The sequence below is a fragment of the Pristiophorus japonicus genome, chromosome 17 (genome assembly GCF_044704955.1).
Source record: "Pristiophorus japonicus isolate sPriJap1 chromosome 17, sPriJap1.hap1, whole genome shotgun sequence".
Classification (NCBI taxonomy): domain Eukaryota; kingdom Metazoa; phylum Chordata; class Chondrichthyes; family Pristiophoridae; genus Pristiophorus; species Pristiophorus japonicus.
In genome coordinates, this window is record NC_091993.1 from 87,880,389 (window position 1) to 87,895,752 (window position 15,364).

Genomic DNA, 15,364 nt, shown 5'->3' on the forward strand with positions numbered 1-15,364 from the left:
TATTTCCCAGGATACCAGGAGAACGCTCTCGCTTGTTTTTGAATAATGCTGTGGGATTTTTATGTCCACCTGAGAGGGCGGGTAGGATCCCGGCTTAACGTCTCATCTAAAAGATGGTACCTCTGACAGTATAGCACTCCCTCAGTACTGCAACAAAGTGACCGTCTAGATTATATGCTCAATGCTCTGGTATCGGGCTTGCTCCCACCATCTTCAGACTCAGAGATGAATGTGCTACTACAAAGCCAAAGCTGATCTAGGTTATTTGCTTGATTACTTTCGTGTTCCAGGGATACTTAGCAAGAATATTCTTCGCATATAATTCTTAGGCTGAATAAGCCTCTTTATAAAGAATACATTTATGAATCAATAGATAGTCTCAGTGCTTTCTCTCCGTCCTTGTTGTGCGAAGGGAGTAGGGGATGCACAAGAGGCTAGAGTTAGAGGAACACAGAGTTCTCAGAGGATAGTAAATCTTGAGAAGATAATAGAGATAAGGAGGGATAAGGCTATGATGAGATTTAAACATGAACATTTTAAATTTGAGGAGTTGGAGGACAAGGAAACGATGCAGGTCAGCGAGCGCAAAGGTAATGGGTGAGCAGGATTTGGTGTGGGATCGGATATGGGCAGAAGAGTTTTGGATGAGCTTGTTCATGAAGGGTGGAGGGTGGAAGGCCAGGAAAGAGAGCATTGAAATAGTCAAGTAGCACTGAGGGAACGCTGGACTGTTGAAGGTGCCGTGTTTCAGCTGAGACGTTAAGCCAAGACCCTGCAAGGTAATCCATTGGCTGTGAAGGATGTCCCAAAGCGCTTCACTTAATTAGTTTTGAAGCATAGTCATGTTTCTACATAGGCAAATTAGATAAATGAGATAAGTAATTAGCTAATCTCTGTTATTGGTGTTGGTTTCAGGGCAAGTGTGGGCCAAGCCACTGGGAGAATTCTCCTGTTCTTCTTCAAATAGTGTCTGGGGAATAGTGTCTTGATTTAGCATCTCATTCAAAAGATGGCACCTTCAACAATGGAGGACCTTGCAATGAAGCGGGGGCGGGGGGGGGCGGGGCAAACTGCAGGTGAGGCCTGGAGGAGCAGGACTGCCACTCTGGGCTCCACAGGAAAAGGCAAAAAAAAGGACTTACAGTTTTGTGCCTCTTTTGACCAGACTCCTCTTCCCACTAGGTTGGCCTGGCGAGAAAGACACAACATTTCCTGCTCAAAATAGCAGTGGGGCCTTATCTGCTTAATTAAAGGACACCTTTAATTTATCCTCTTTCCTCCTCAGAAGAACAGGTTAAAACCATAACCTGTGGGATAGATGGGGACGTCGGTGGGTGAGTCCCATGGCTAATTTTAACTACCTGCCTGCACAGTTTCTGATGGGCCAGCGGGATTAGAATCAACCCCAATATAGCACTACTCAGTTTACCAACATCGCTAAATATCCAGAGTCTTCAATATTGCTTCTTACACTGCCTTAGTGATTGAACTACTCCTATCTTTTAAGAAATAGATATACTGTAGCTGTCCAACTAAGTCACTGAGATTGCAAAAGTATTTGGCAACTCAACAGAAATCAACAGAGATGCAGCCACACAGTTTAATTTGAGTCTGGTGCTTTTGATCGGAGATAAAAAAAAAGTAATCTCTCCGGTAAGCATGTATACCGTGACCCAAAATGCTAAGTGGTCTGAATTGGAAAAGCAGTTGCTTAGCAACCAACTTCTCCAGTGAGTCAGTGAACAAGTTTGTGAAAAAATGAAAATAAATTATTTGGGGGAGGCCTACAGTGTGCACAGATAATGTGGTAAATAGTGCCACCTGACTTTGAGAAGAAATACACAATTTACATGAATTTTTGAAATGTAAAAATTGATCAGCCCAGAAAATATCTCACAAAATATAGATAAGGTTCTTACGAGCTCTGATGCACACAAAATGGAACTTCTAAAAGTGAAGTCAGGAGCCAATTTCTATGATTATAAATGGCCACGCTTGTGAATGCATGACAGAACCAAGTTCCCGTTAATTCCTTAAAAACGAAAGAAAAAATTGCACATTATAAAAAGTTATCCAACGATCGGGCAACAACAACCACTTGCATTTATATAGCAGCTTTAATGTAAAAAAAAATGTCCCAGGGTGCTTAAAGCATACAAAGTATACCATATAGCAGGCTGATGACTTCCACAGTAAGGATAGCCATATAATTCACAAGCAAAGAAGCTTCATACACAAGTGGAATAAATAGAATCTAGCAATTTCAGAAATATTGCTTTCCTACAAGTATGAAATAACGGCCCACCTTTATTTGGAACATCATCCATTCCTTCACTCGTGCTGTGTGCCAAAGAACATTTCCATATATGAGCACTCATTTCCTATGAATTGGAGTGTGATGTTATATGCACAATATCTGCTGATGTAGCAATGCCGAGGGGTCAAACAGAACCCTTATTATTGTACTTTTCTCATTAAATTGACATGAGTCCTCGGGGTGAAATTGGTGTTCAGTGGTAGCCCCAATTCTTACCACATATCCCTGCATTTTTTTTCCTTCAAGTAGTTATCCAATTCCCTTTTGAAGGATACTATTGATTCTGTATCCATCACCCTATCAAGCAGTGCATTCCAAAGTCTAATCACTCATTGCTTAAAACAGTTTTCCCTCATGTCGCCTCTGGCTCTTTTGCCAATCACTCAAATCTGTGCCCTCTAATTATCAATCTTTCAGTCATTGGAAACAATTTCTCTTTATTTACTCTATCTAAATCCTTCATGATTTTAATCACCTCTATCAAATCTCCTCTTAGCTTTCTCTGGTCCAAGGAGAACAACACCAACTTCTCTAGTCTATCCATGTAACTATAATCCTTCATCCCTGGAACCATTCTCGTAAATCTTTTCTGTACCCTCTCCAAAGCCTTCACATCCTTCCGAAAGTGTGGTGCCCAGAAATGGACACAATAGGGGCTGGGCCCAAACTAATGTTTTATTTCGGTTTAGAAGGTAGAAATTTTATACAGAAATCTGGAATTCTTTCTTCCAAAAAGCTGTGGATGCTTTGTCAATTGAAACTTTCAAGATTGACATGGATAAGAGTTTTGTTCGGTAATGGTATCAAGGGATATGGAGCAAAGGCAGGTAAATGGAGCTCAGGTAGTGATCAGCCATGATCTAATTGAGTGACAGAACGGATAAGATGAGATAAGTACATTTAAAATAAAAAGAGGGGCTAAATTAAATAAACTAATCAAACTCAAAGAGGATAAAACCCCTAGTTCGGATGGATTGCATCCATGCATTTTAAAATAATCTATGGAAGAGATAACAGAGGCATTACTACACATATTTAATAATTCATTAGAAAAAGGTGTAGTACCAGAGGACTGGCGGATAGCTAACGTAATATTTATATTTAAGAAGGGGGATAGAACATGTCCAGAGAATTATAGACAAGTCAGCTTAACATAAATGGTAGGAAAAATAATGGAATCCCTACTATAGGAGAAAATAGAAGAACATCTAGAAACCAAAAATATAATAATGGATGGATTTCAGTATGGATTTTAAAAGGGAAAGTCTTGCTTGATCAACCTCATTGAATTTTTTGAAGAGGTAACAGAGAGAGTAGAATGTTAATGCAGTACATGTAATTTATCTAGACTTTCAAAAAGCCTTCGTTAAGGTACCCCATAATAGACTGAGGTCAGACAATGCAGATTCAGGGGAAAAGTAGGGAAGTTATGCTAAACCTGCATCGAACCTTGGTTAGACCACACTTAGAGTACTGTGTACCATTTGGGTTGCCATGTTATAAAAAGGATATAGAGGCACTTGAGAGAGTGCACTTGAGAGTGTACAGAGAAGATTTACAAGGATAATACCAGAATTGCGAGGGTATACTTATCAGAAAAGGTTGAACAAGTTGGGTCTCTTTTCTCTTGTAAAAAGGCAGAGGGGTGACTTAATAGAGGTCTTTAAAATTATGAAAGGTTTTGATAGAGTGGATACAGAGAGAATGTTTTCACTTGTGGGGAAGAGCATAACTAGAGGCCATCAATATAAGATAGTCACCAAGAAATCCAATAGGGAATTCAGAAGAAAGTTTTTTTTAAACAGTGGTGAGAATATGGAACTCTGCTACCACAGGGAGTGGTTGAAGCGAATATTATAGATGCATTTAAGGGGAGGCTAGACAAGCATATGAGAGAGAAGAGAATACAGGGTTATGCTGATAGATTTAGATGAGGAAAAACAGGAGGAGGCTCGAATGGAGCATAAACGCTGGCATGGACTGGTTGGGCCGAATGACCTGTTTCTGTATCGTATATCCTATGTAACAGGCTCAAGGGGCTGAATGGCCTACTCATGTTCTTATCTTCTTATGTTCCTATGAGTCTCACTATAGATGCTAGACACAAATCCAATTGTAGTTGGTACCAAGCCCTCCACCTTTAATTGCTATTTTCAGGACAAAGACCCTGTGAATAGCCCTTCCACAATGATAATTTCCTGCGACCTATAAAAATGTGGAATGTACTCTAACCCAGAAAAAATAAACCTGGAGTAAACCAAATTTAAAGTGGCTGGCCACATTTTTATTGTATTAATATATAGAGATTTTCTTACGATTTGAAAACTAAGAGGTTCTTATTTATCACAATCACACTGGGAGTAATATGCTTCGTGCAATTGAGATGGAGTCATCAGATAAAGTTAGGTACCATCAACAAATAAGTCATATTAAGTTGCTTAGTTTTGGATTTGATGCAAGTTTATAAAGAGGGCACGCTGAAAACTGTTGAATTGAACAATCACAACATCAGCAAGGAGACTAATGAGTTGAACTAAACTCTTCCAGCTGCGAGATATCATAACAAATATGTTTTCAAACTTGCAGTAACAAATCCATGGGAACCATAGATGGCGAATGGCTTCTCTAACTTGTATTTAATGTGGCAGAATGTGAAAACAACACTGGATGAAGATGTTGAGTGGATAGCTGGTGCGTGAGATTCTTTAACTCCATCAGCTGCTCTGAGGGAACTGACACAAGCCGGAATAATTGAAGTCCCTGAAAACCAAGCTGCATTAGAAAGACACTTTTTCCCAAAATTTATAGGATGCTGATAATTATCCTGAAGGGATGAAATGCTTCAGCGGCAGTTCTGATAAAGATACATCTGCTGGATGTGTACTGCATCATTAACCACACTTAAGTCTTGAACTCTGTCAAATTTGATTTTGCTGTCATTATCACATATCCTATAAGGCATGAAGTACATTTTTATTTTCTAGCATTCATAAGAACATAAGAAATAGGAGCAGGAGTAGGCCATACAGCCCCTCGAGCCTGCTCCGCCATTCAATAAAATCATGGCTGATCTGATCATGGACTCAGCTCCACTGCCCCGCCCGCTTCCCATAAACCCTTATCCCCCCATCGCTCAAGAAACTGTCTATTTCGTCTTAAATTTATTTGATGTCCCAGCTTCCACAGCTCTCTGAGGCAGTGAATTCTACAGATTCACAATCCTCTGAGAGAAGAAATTTCTCCTCATCTAAGTTCTAAATGGGGGACCCCTTATTCTAAGATCATGCCCTCTAGTTCTAATCTCCCCCACCAGTGGAAACATCCTCTCTGCATCCACCTTATCAAGCCCCCTCATTATCTTATACGTTTCTATAAGATCACCTCTCATTCTTCTGAATTCTAGTGAGTAGAGGCCCAACCTACTCAACCTTTCCTCATAAGTCAACCCCTTCATCCCTGGGATCAACCTAGTGAACCTTCTCTGATCTGCCTCCAAAGCAAGTATATCCTTTCGTAAATATAGAAACCAAAACTGCATGCAGTATTCCAGGTGTGGCCTCATCAATATCCTGTACAGCTGTAACAAGACTTCCCTGCTTTTATATTCCATCCCCTTTGCAATAAAGGCCAAGATTCCATTGGCCTTCCTGATCAATTGCTATACCTGCATACTAGCCTTTTGTGTTTCATGCACAAGTACACCCAGGTCTCGCTGTACTGCAGCACTTGACAATCTTTCTCCATTTAAATACCAATTGCTAGAAAGACAGGCACACTAAATATTCCTAAATTTCCATGATTCTAAATCCTGAAATGATCAGTTTTATCCCTAACTGAAGCCAACTATGGCATGCATCCCCAAAACAAAATTACGTCCCAAATTCAGGCTGGCCTTGATGTGAGATACTCTACTCATGTACAAACATTTATTCAAAATGCATTGCAGATAGATGCAATGAGCAACAGCAGCACTGGCAGTATCAAAAGAGGGGTTTAAAAAAAATGGGATTTTTGGTAAAGATTCCTTTCCATCCCCATCCCGCCACCACACCCCTCCCCTCCCACCGTCCATCCAGCATGGCCGATACCTCCAGCGCAGTAAAATAGTTTCTTACAAACTACTTACAGTCCTTGCATAAGATTTAAAGTGAAGCATTTACTAAGAAAGCTCAACTAATAAGGCAACAAAATATTGTTGCACAGCTGACTATATACTGTAAAACGGTGTATATTTTGAAATCTAACTAACAGATGAGTGGGTTGGGTGTAAAATGCATGCGTGACTGCAAAATCAAAATTCTAGCTGGCTTTGCATGCATGTCATTCATTGGTTTATTTGCAGTAAGTGAGGTAATGTGTATTTTTGACAAAATCTGTTAAATTCATACAACCTAGCAGTACTGTATTTATGTCAGTACAGAATTAGAAGCAAAAGTTCCGCACTTAAAAATTCAGCAAACAAAAATAAAGAGACAACTCTCAGTTAGTGTCCTAAAACAAACATGTTTCTGCTTATCAGTGCTGTGCCCTTCGTGGAGTCTTTCCGTCCCGTTCATGCCCTGCTCCCGCCCCACTGAGCAATATTTTGCACTCCACTTGCTCTCGGTGGCGGGGCGGGACTTCCGCGCAGGAACTCCCGTCTCGCGGCTGTTACCGCCCCCAAACGGGGTGGTATGCAATTTTGAGGCCTTAATCTATCTTTGAAGGGAAAAATGATTTGTGCTGATCCCACTGTTGCTTTTGTCCTGGATTTCTGGGTCCACAGATGGCAGGAATTCAGAGATCAGCACAGCACTGCCGCTACACAAAATGCATCACTGATATTACCCCCCATGTAAAAATATATATAGCCTTTAAAATGGATCTAATTTGGTAACAGAGCTTTCCACAGACAGGTATTTTTAATTCCTATGCAAGTACAAAGACACTCCTGTTTCAAAGATGTTTATCTCGCGCCAAACAGAATAAACTTGGTCAGCATTATTACATTGCACCGACTGGCCTTCTCACTAATTAACATTTCTCTAAACTGGTGAATAGTATTAATTGTCTGGAACAACTAACAATGTCCTATTCACTCATTCACTAATTCTGACTAGCTTGATTAATTTAAGGACTGCAATTACTTTCCATTACACGCACCCCCAACTCATTTTGTTCTGGGACACCGAGAGAGCATTCAATTTGCTTCGAGCATAAGCATCCCTTCATCTGATTAATTCAAAGAGGTCTTTGAGTAAGCCCACTGAACTTTTTTGCTTGTGGGTAACCATTAAAAGTCATCATTCAACTGCTAACCACTTCTTTTAGTACACTACGATAAAAAAAATTACAAGATCAGCGAATTTGATAGTCCTGATTGAGGACTCCAGCTTCGCAAACAATTGCTGTGGCATACCAATGAATCCACTGCACACTGCAAATTGCAGGTCTTCATTTCCTATTGATTTCAGAAAACAGAGTTCTTACAAAGCAACACTTGTCTGTGTTTTCAGAGCTTTTTATCCTCTACTTTGAATCTGTGTAGCAAGATATGGTAGCATCTTTACAGTAACCACACTTACATAAGACATAAGAACATAAGAAATAGGAGCAGGAGTAGACTATTCAATAAGATCATGGCTGTTCTGATCCTGGCCTTACCTCCACTTCCCTGCCCGTTCCCCATAACCCTTGATTTCCTTATCTTTCAAAAATCTGTCTATCTCCACCTTAAATATATTCAATGACCCAACCTCCACAGCTCCCTGGGGATGAGAATTCCAAAGATTCACAACCCTCAGAGAAGAAATTCCTATTTCCGTTTTAAATGGGCAACTCCTTATTCTGAAATTATGCCTGCTAGTTCTACATTCCCCCACTAGGAGAAACATCCTCTCTGCATCTACCATGTCAAGCCCCTTCAGAATCGTATATCTTTCAATAAGATCCCCTCTCTTCTAAATTCCAATGAGTATCATCATCATAGGTGGTCCCTCGAATGAGGATGACTGCTTCCACGAGTTCACAGGTGTTTCAATGAAGGACCCGATGTTCCAGTTCTGAACTCCAATTGAGGGGGTGGAAGATGCCTGTGCGTGAATTTTTTTAACATGTGGTGACCGTTGCACACCAGAGTTAGGTCTTTATCCAGTGGCAAGGGTTAATCAGTACGACTGGAGACTTGCTCTGCTGCACGGACCTAGTGCGCACACATATCGCAGTGTGGGCTGGCCCATGCTGCCCCTGGGCCCTCAGTTCTTCTGGGCCCCGTACCCTCATTTGCCGCACCTCCACCACAATCTCTCGCCGCTCCTCCGTCACAAACATTCATCGCATCTCCACCACGATCTCTCGCCACTCCTCCGCCAAACATTTGCCTCAACTCCCCCAAACATTCACATCACCTCCCCCACGATCTCACACCGCTCCTCCGCCATGATCTCTCACTGCTCCTCCACCACAAAAACAATCACCATACCTTCGCCACGATCTCTCACCGCTCCTACACCACGATCTCTTGCCACACCTACATCACAAACTCTTGCCGTTCATCCGCCCCGACCTTCCCACTCCTCTACATCTGGCCCCCTCCCCCGCCGATGTTCCTGCCCACGCTCCAAAACGGCGACCAGGGTTTTGATGACGTCACCCAGTATAGGTCCAACTTGCTCAACCTTTCTTCATCTCAGGAATCAACTTCGTGAACCTTCTCTGTACTGCTTCCAATGCAAGTATATCTCGCCTTAAATAAGGAGACCAAAACTGAACAAAGTACTCCTGATGTGGTCTCACCCATGCCCTGTACAGCTGTAGCAGGACTTCCCGACTTTTATACACTATCCCCCTTGCAATTAAGGCCAACATGCCATTTGCCTTCCTAATTACTTACTGTACCTGCATGCTAACTTTTTGTGTTTCATGTACAAAGACCCCTAGATCCCTTTGTACCTCAGCATTTTGTAATCTCTCCTTTAAATAATAATTAGCTTTTTTATTTTTCCTACCAAAGTGGATAACCTCACGTTTTCCTAAATTATACTCCATCATTATACTCCATTTGCCAGATTTTTGCCCACTCACTTAGCCTATCTATGTCCCTTTGCAGATTCTTTGCGTCCTCCTCACAATTTGCTTTCCCATCCATTTTTGATATCATCAGCAAACTTGGCTACATTACAATCGGTCCCTTCATCCAAGTCATTAATATATATTGTAAATAGTTGAGTCCCCAGCACCGATCCCTGCGGCACCCCACTAGTCAATATTTACCAACAAGAAAATGACCCATTTATCCCGACTCTCTGTTTTCTGTTCGTTAGCCAGTCATCTATCCATGCTAATATATTATCCCCAACCCCGTGACCTTTTATCTTGTGTAGTAACCTCTTATGAGGCACCTTATCAAATGCCTTCTTGAAATCCAAATACACCACATCCACTGGTTCCCCCTTATCCACCCTGCTCATTACATCCCCAAAGAACTCCAGCAAATTTGTCAAACATGATTTCCCTTTCATAAAACCATGCTGACTCTGCTTGATTGAATCATGCTTTTCCAAATGTCCCACTACTTCTTCCCTAATAATGGACTCTAACATTTTCCCAAGATGTTAGGCTAATTGATCTACAGTGTCTGCCTCCTTTTTTAAATAGGGACGTTACATTTGCGGTTTTCCAATCTGCTGGGACCGCCCCAGAATCCAAGGAATTTTGGTAGATCACAACCAATGCATCCACTGTCTCTGCAGCCACTTCTCTTAAGACCCTAGTACTATGCTCATAATAAAGGATGAAACTGAGTACTGTGTACAATGAGCAAGTGTGACCTTAGCTCCTTTAATAAGACTCCAGAATGCAGGTACCTAGTGGGTGGCCTGCTAATATACCATGCTCTCAAGGGATGCTGGGATCCCTTTTTACTCATTATAGACTGACTTGCACCTGTGCCCAGTTCCATAGATACTGGAATACCGTTCAGTTCAACTTTCAACATTATTGGTGGACATTTTGTAGTGAATGTGTGTACCCTGTACATTTCTGCCTCCTCAGTACGAGTCTCCAATTCAGCCTTATCCACAGTGGATCGATCTTCCTCTGCAGTATGGTGGTTTGCAGGGTTTGCAGGGTTTGCAGCTCGCCTGCACATTCGCTGGAGGTGTCCCATTATTCTACAACCATTGCACGCATAGTGTTTGAAGCGACTCTGATGGGACCGATGATCACCTCCACACGCTAACGCCAGGTGTTAACTGCCTCGTATTAATGATTGATGGCGGACTCTGGGTCATCTGAGGTCGGGCAGCAGCGGCCGGCGTGTATGTTCTGCCATGTATGTTCCTGCTCGAAACCGATGTTACTTTATGCACAGTACTGGCCGAAACTTCATTACTCTGCAAAATCTGTTTGGTGTTGTCGCTGGTGGACATAAATGCCTGGGCTATCGTTATGGTTTTACTTAGGTTCGGAGTTTCTACAGTCAACAGTTTGCGAAGGATTGCCTCATGGCCAATGCCCAGTACAAAAAAGTCTCTAAGCATTTGTTCTAGGGATCCCTCAAATTCACAATGTCCTGCAAGGCGCCTTAGTTCAACGAATAGCTCGCCACTTCCTGGCCCTCCGATCGTTGACACGTGTAGAACCAATATCTCGCCATCAAAACGCTTTCCTTAGGATTTAGGTGTGCCCGGATCAGTGTACACAATTCTTCACAGGATTTCTCTGTTGGTTTTACTGGAGCTAGAAGGTTCTTCATGAGGCCATAGGTTGCTGCCCCACAGACAGTTAGGACGATTACCTTTCGTTTGGTAGTGTTCTCGTCCCCTTCCAGCTCGTTGGCCACGAAGTATTGGTTGAGTCTTTCCACGAAGGCCTTCCAATCGTCCCCTTCTGAGAACTTCTCCAGGATACCAACTGTTCATTGCATTTTCGCGCGGTTGTTCGTTACCTCGTCGCCAATTACTATGCTCATAATAAAGTACTGTGTACAATGAGCAAGTGTGACCTTAGCTCCTTTAATAAGACTCCAGAGTGCAGGTACCTCGTGGGTGGCCTGCTTATATGCCAGGATCCCTTGGGACTCCAACAGGTAGGCTCTCTGGTGCTGTGTGAAACAGGTTACAAGGGGTTAAATACATAACACCTAGGATGTAAGGCATCAGGACCGGGGGACTTGTCCGCCTTTAGTCCCATTATTTTACCCCGTACTACTTCATTAGTGATACTGATTGTATTAAGTTCCTCCCTGCCTATAGCCCCTTGATTATCCACTATTGGGATGTTTTTAGTGTCTTCGACCGTGAAGACCGATACAAAATATTTGTTCAACATCTCTGCCATTTCCCTGTTCTCCATTATTAATTCCCCAGTCTCATCCTCTAAGGGACCAACTTTAGCTTCTCTCTTCCTTTTTATATACCTGTAGAAGCTCTTACTATCTGTTTTTATATTTCTTGCTAGTTTACTCTCATAATTTATCTTCACTGTCTTTATTTTTCTTTAGTCATCCTTTGCTGGTCTTTAAAAATTTCCCAATGCTCTGGCCTCCCACTAACCGTGGCCATTTTGTATGCCTTTTCAATTTGATACCAGCCTTTACTTCCGTAGTTAGCCACGGATGGTTCTCCCTTCTGTTAAAAGTCTTTCCTTCTCACTGGAATATATTTTTGTTGAGAGTTATGAAATATCTACTTAAATGTCTGCCACTGCTTATCAACCGTCTTACACGGATGTGTCTTTAGGTCTTGGAGACCTTTGCTAATTGTAGATTTTTAGTAAGCCAAAATTTGGTACAAGACCAGGGTGCCGAAATTCAGCTTCCCGATAAGGCCTGTTATAGCCAGACAGTGGTGGCCACGTAGCGGTGTCGAATGGCTGCCACTTGCGAAATTCACCTTGGTTGTTTTTCCGGTGATGCCCACTTTCGTCCCGCTGCTGCCAAACCCCCCATTGTCATCAAAGCACGCACCGCCGATCTCCGGCCCTGAAGCAAAATTGACCAAAATGGTTGTGCGGCCACCATTAAAGGGGATGGTGCACTGTCCCGGCTACCATCTTAATTTTTTATTGTCGGCCGACTTCCAGGTCGGCCTGACAATTATGCCCCCAGGTCTGGCCGGGCCGCCAACAGGCAGCCTGCCACCTCCTCTTGGGTGTCAGACCGCTGGCCCGGCCGAAACCCTCCCTGGTGGCCCATTGGACCTAACTAAAAGAATTGCAGAGCTCGCAGTGACTGTCTCCTTTAAGTGAAGAGGAGAGACGCGGTGACGCGCCAGCATGATGACATCATCAGCACCATGCTGATGACTGACAGGGGCAGACATTCCGCCCGCCCCCACTTCCGCCCCCATTTGACAGATACTCTGCGCCTGCACCCACCTCTGCCCCCATTATAACGGACTTCCGCCCCGCTGGAAAAAAAAGACAAAGAGCTGAATTTCGCGCAAGAGGCCACCACATCTACCGCGGTGGTGAAAACAACTGAAACATGGTAAGTGCGACCCCGTTTCTGGCGGGAGTGAATTTCGGCCCCCATATCTTGCAACTCTGGTCGAACCAAATTTCCAATCCATCGACTGTATCCAGTCCAGATTACTTTCATACGATGAATTCCTACTGTAGAGAACCTCTCATGATATCATGATTACAGTGACATACTAAATTCTGGTCACTATTTTGAGAATACTCGAAACCCATTTTCACATAGTATAACCTCAGATATAAAACTAAATATAGAGATTTTAAGTAAAATAGTTAATGAATCCGGTGTACTTCCTACAAAATGTACGAGTAAATACATTTCAGTCAGTTGTTTTGAATCATACATCTATTTACTCATTTAACTCCACTTAACTAAATCACAATTTTTACAAATGCATCATTAAATTGTCAACTTTGGAGGTAATCTGGTGGTCACTAAACTAGTCAACTACTACACAATGAACTGAGTGCTTCAATTTCAATTTCAGCATCCCCCAGATAAAAAGCTGCATATCTCAACCAGTTTATAGCAACTTACATTTGAGGTTAAGAATTACTCATGCATTTGGTATTAAAAAAGTAATTGATGAAATTATTATGTGAATCTTACAGGCACAATATTTCAATTTAACCAGGCAGCATTCTCATTATACTTATCACCTGTCTTTACAATACATGACTGATCTAATAATTCCTAAAAGTAAATTAACATTTCAGACCTTAAGCTGTATTAAGAAACTGTCAGTGGGATCAGGGCTAGCATGATGAGCTATGGGTTTGAATCTAGCACAAATTAATGGCATGAAAGTCTCCAACAGTGAGATCCCTCACAATTCAATAGCACAAGAGCACACTAAAATATATATATATTGTTTTTTTTAAAAATACATTCTCATGGGCTTGAACACCCGAACAATGTTAGGCTTAAATGTTCCAAGTACATGCCGGGGGCAGTAAAGCGTGACTGCAATTTTCTTATATGCACTGGTAGAGGATGAAGTTCTAGTCAGCAGCACATACTCTGAAAATTACCCACTTAAACTAAATTCCTAATTCTGAGCATTCCTTTTGTGAAGTCGCAAAACACAAAGGGGGTGAAATTGCCCTTTTTTTTTTAGAGGCCCGTTCGTACCTTGGGGGAGGAGGAGACTTGCGGGGGGTGCAGGGCAATTTCACTCCCAAAGTTTTTCCTGGGATTACTTAACAAGGTTGTAATGTGCCATTTCAGCCTTATTTTGGAATAAAAATAGACATTGATCAATATTGAAACTAATTTGAAGGAATAGGTCCACATGATTAGGTTCAGACACAATTTTTGAACTTATTTAAACTAACTGTGAATACACCAACCATGTGTATATTAATACATGTGATCAGCAAGCTGAAGGTGTCAGGTCCTTGCTTCAAAGCCCCACCCCATTGCCACCATATTCAGTTGTTCACCTTAATCGGAAGCAGGAAATTGGAAGGGAGGCACTTCCCTGAGCGGATCAGGGACACTGAATGAGAAACTGAACTTGTACTGCTCATTTAAACTCCCTACAAGGAAGTAGTATTGGTGAAGGAAGAAATGTGCATTCAGTTAAAGAATCCATTACAGAAAAGGAATAATTCAAAAACTAAGCAACGAAAACAAAAATGAGTATCAAAACTGACTGAGTTTTTAAGACTCAAGTTAGCTTATTTATTTATGTGTAATTACCTCAATAATTTTCTTGCTACCTTTCAAGAACAAACTACTGAAGTGTTTCTTCAGTACACTTCCAAACCTTTCCAGAAATCGCATATTAACATTTAGAACAAGTTTGTCAAGAATGATTATTGCGATAATATTCAACAGTACTTCACATTGTTAAATGATTATTTTTCTACTAAGTTGGGACGTTGCTTTGAAATTAGAAATGTGAATATTACTCGGAGCTTTTGTTCATTTAAGTTATTTTTGGATTTTATTTAAGGCAGCCCTGTGGCGCAAATTATTACTGCACCAAAGGGTTACATCACAGAACAGTAGAACAAGATGGCTTTCCTCAAGCTTCCCCAGATAGTAACCTCTTCAGCCATCTGGGGATCGTGCAGGATTGAGGCAAAGGGCTATCCCCAGTGAAGGAGAAAAATAACAAAACAACATGAGGCGAAGTCAACCTGGTGCTACTCCTGCAGACGTTCTAGCAGCTGCTCTTCAACAGGCTGCCTGCCTGCCCTCGTGATCTGGAAACATCTGGCATAGGAGGGGAATATATAGAACTTTATTTTAGGGGGAGGGTGAAGAAGAGCTCGAGATTCAGTTACTCAATACAATCAAGCTGGTAATTCTGAACTTTTCCAATGCATCACAATGCAGTGCTGTTGCAGTAAGAGCAGAGAAGTATTTTTCTTCTATTAGATATGTGCACATATTATGTCACAAATTATTTTCCAAAGGATAAAGACAAATTGAATATTGAATTGAGCCAGGCCAACCAGTGATATTGGACAAGTATAAAAGCAATGGCCCGAGGGATCATCTTTTGGTTTGGTAGGAGGTTGCTGCAAATGTTACTGCAAACTGAAATCATCCTGGATTCACTACAGAACAAAGCTTGTAAC

The 15,364-nt window shown here is 41.8% G+C and overlaps 1 protein-coding gene across 1 annotated transcript in view; it reads right to left on the reverse strand.

Moving 5' to 3' along the window:
- LOC139227842 (neuron navigator 1-like) overlaps positions 1-15,364 on the reverse strand; it is a 629,647-nt gene that overhangs the window by 381,594 nt on the left and 232,689 nt on the right. The gene's annotated exons all lie outside the window — the stretch shown is intronic.